Genomic DNA, 3,773 nt, shown 5'->3' on the forward strand with positions numbered 1-3,773 from the left:
AACAGGGCCATCATCTGTTCGTTTTTCTTTGTTCTCATCATCCCAGGAGGAGTAGGGTCATGCCTGTGGTGAGTGCACCACTGAATTACCTTTTTAATATTGCTTCATTAACATTTAGTAGAGGAACTGGGTCATCATCTCCACCATCCATCCCCTAATCTTCCAACATGGTCTTGATTGTCACAGACTGTTTGGAAATTTCAGCATCAACTTTAAATATCTCTCCATCAGAACTCTGCAACTTAATTGAAAGCATGGTGTTTGGTCTCTAAAAGACTGTGGGCCGGAGGCAGATGAGAGAAGGAAGATGTTCCTACTTGGAGAAAGGCAGCGACAGATGAAGCCACTCTATAAACTTAATATCATGATCTCAAGGTGCATCCAGTTTTCCTACAAGTGACTCCAATTTACCCTTTTGGCAGAGAGGTACTCCACTGTATATAAATACCATTTTTTCTTTATCCAGTTATCTGATGATGAATATATAGGCCACTTCCAAGATTCATCTATTATGGATTGTGCTGCTATAAACATAGTAACTCTTTTAGGATACCTAGAAGGGGGATAGCTGGGTCAAATGGATTTTCTAGTTTCAGTTTTTGGAGGAAATCTCCAAAGTAGTTGTATATTCCTACCAGCAATATAGAAGAGTTTTTTTTTTTTTTTAAATTTTATGTGTTTAGTACAGGGTTGACAGGGTCTCATTACACAGATCAGACTTGTAGTGATCCTCCTGTTCTCAGCCTCCCAAGCGCTGGGATCACAGGTGCACACCACCACGCCCAGTCTCAACTGCCGTCTCAGCGCACCCCTGGGGAAGAGTTCTTTTTAACCTGCAGCCTCATCAGCATTTGTTACTGATTTCTTGATAACAGCCATTCTTTGTGGAGTAAGTTGGAATCTTAGTGTTGTTTATATTGCATTTATCGAATGGTCCAAGATGCTGAACACATTTTCACAGATTTATTGGCCATTTGTACTTCTTTTGAGGAGTGTCTATTATCTTCAGGTTTTTTTTTTTTTTTTTTTTTTTTAGTGTTTGGAGACAAGGTCTCAATATGTAGTTCAGGATGGCCTTAACTTCACTATGTAGCCCATCCTGGCCTCAAACTCATAGAGATCTGGCCACTTCAGCCTTAAGTGCTAGAATTACAGGTGTGTGATACCATGCCTGGCTCAGTTGTCAATTTTTGGGTTGAATTTTTTGTTTGGGAGGCTAGTTTTGTTTGTTTGCTTTAGTTCCTTATGTCTCCTAGGGCTGGGGAGGTGGCTCAGCAGCATGAGCACCTGCACGGTAAGTGCCCGGTTCTGAGTTTGGTCCCTGGTCCAAAAACCAAAAAAAAACAAATGAAAAAACCCCACTATATATCCTAGCCATTAGTGTTCTGTCCATAGAGCAGCAGGCAAAACTTTTTCTCACTCTTTAGGTTGTTTTTTTACTCTACCAAGCTTCCCTTGCTATGAATATGTCCTACCATTTCTCATCTATCAGGGATGACTCTCTTTCGTTCTTTGCTATCAACTCTTCCAAGACAGGATTTCGCATATCCTGTCCATTTCAGGCAGTCTCAGGAATCGCTGTTACTCTGGTTTGCATGGAAGCAGAAATGTTCTGTTGTTGTTATTTTAAGCTAAGTTTTGGAATAGTTTATTTTGCAGCACTAGGTAACCAGAACAGGTATTTTATCTTTTCCCCCAACACTGGGATCAAACCCAGGGGGACTCTTACCACTGATATACATCCCCACACACTTTTATTTTAAAATTTGAGACAAGGTCTTGCTAAACTGTCATGCTGCCCTCCAACTTGACAATCCTCTTGCCCCAGTCTCCTGAGTAGCTGGAACTTTTAGGTGTGCCAGCACACCCATGTGGAAACCAGGTTTAGGAGCACCAAAAAATCTTTTTCACAATAAATGTAAACAGAATGTCACTCAGGGAACTGGATTTTTTTTATAATGATATGAGTATTTATCTGTAACAGTTTCGAGATCAGATTCGTCTACCATATGCCCACTATAATCATTTAGACCACTTTCATTGCCCCTGAAGAAATCCCATCCACATTCACTCTTAATAGTCATTCCTTATGTTCCTGCAATGTTCTAGTCCTAGGCCATCATCAATCTACTTTCTATTTCCATGATTTGATTTGCCTTTTACCAATCTATTTTCTATGCATTTCTATGAATATTGAAATTTTGTTTTTTTGGATGGGGAAGGTACTGGGAATTGAACTCAGGATCTTATGCTTGCCAGGCAGGAAATAGTGCGTTTTTTTTTTTTTTTTGTTGTTGTTGTTGTTTTGTTTTTTGTATTTTAGTACAGGGTCTCACTGCATAGATCGGACTTGTAGTGATCCTCCTGTTTACAGCTTCCCAAGTGCTGGGATTACAGACATGGGCCATCTCACCCAGTCTCAATGATTGTCTCACTGGCCCGGGGATTGAACTCTGGGCCCGTGTGTCTGCCTAAGCAGGCGCTTCAATCCACTGAACTATTTGGCTGGACTTTAATATTGATATTTTCTATGAATGGTATACATGGTCTTTTGTGACTGGTTTTTCACTGAGCACAATGTTTTAAAAGTCTTCAAAAGCACATACTGTAGAATGTATTTTTTTTTTGCCAAATAATCCAGTGTGTGTGTGTGTGTGTGTGTGTGTGTGTGTGTGTGTGTGTAGAATTGCTGGGTCACTGAGTTTATCTTCAACACTGCTAAGTATTTTTAAATTGTTCTATCATTCTTAGCTTTTGTACGTCTTCAAGTGGTTACAAAAGTCCCAGTATAGTGTTTAGTAACAAGTCATTTTGCATGTCCCAATTGGGTTCATTTAAGATGTTCTAGTTCTGGAACCTAGATTCTGGCAAGACTTAGTCTAGTAAAAATGCTTATAGATGCTATTAACCACCTCTTCAACAGCTACTTCTGAAAATGTGAGCCTGGAGAGAGAGACCCTGATGTCTAATCAAGGTAGTTTGGATGAAACTCACAACTGATATGAGTTAAACTATAATCAATTGTATTTGTAAAGTATCTGAACAAATGTGGGGTTTATTTATACAGAAATGTTGCTGCGGCTTGAATATGTGTGTCTCTCCAAAATTAACACTAAAGCTTAATCCCCAGTGCAGTAATGAAGTATTAAGAAGTACAGCTTTTGATGGGGCCTGGCCTTAGCTCAGTTGTTTAAGTGGCTGCTTCCACAAAGCTGTCAGCCTCAGGTTGCTGTAGTTCGATCCCCACAACTCTCCAGCCAGCCAAACCAGCCATGAGGGCATTTGGAGCAAAAAAAAAAAAAAAAAAAAGAAGTACAGCTTTCGGAAAGTGACTAGACTCCTACAAACACTTAGAGGGAGTTTGTCTCTTTTGTCTTTCTGTCATTCCAGCCATGCAAGGACACAGCAGTGGTCCATCTTTCCAGGTGGAGACACAGCAACAGGGTGCCATCTTGGGACCAGGATCTGCTTGGGTCTTCCAGGCTAGAAGTATGAGAAATTTCTGCTAATATATTATTTAATCTAAGGCATCTTGTTAGCAGCTAAGCAGACTAAAAAAATCTGGGTTCTAGGTATTCAGAAGCTGGGTCTCAAATCTGTCCTGTGCTGCCTTTGTGATATTTATCTTCTTGGTCCTTAGTTATCTGTAAAGTGGGAATAAGTGTCTCCACTCCACCGACTTGAATGTGGTTATACAAATTTACGTTCCAGGGCTGGCATATAGCAGCATTTAACATGTATTTGGTGCTATCATTAAACCATGTTTCTAATCA

The sequence above is a fragment of the Octodon degus genome, unplaced genomic scaffold (genome assembly GCF_000260255.1).
Source record: "Octodon degus isolate 3935 unplaced genomic scaffold, OctDeg1.0 scaffold00195, whole genome shotgun sequence".
NCBI classification, from domain to species: Eukaryota; Metazoa; Chordata; class Mammalia; order Rodentia; family Octodontidae; genus Octodon; species Octodon degus.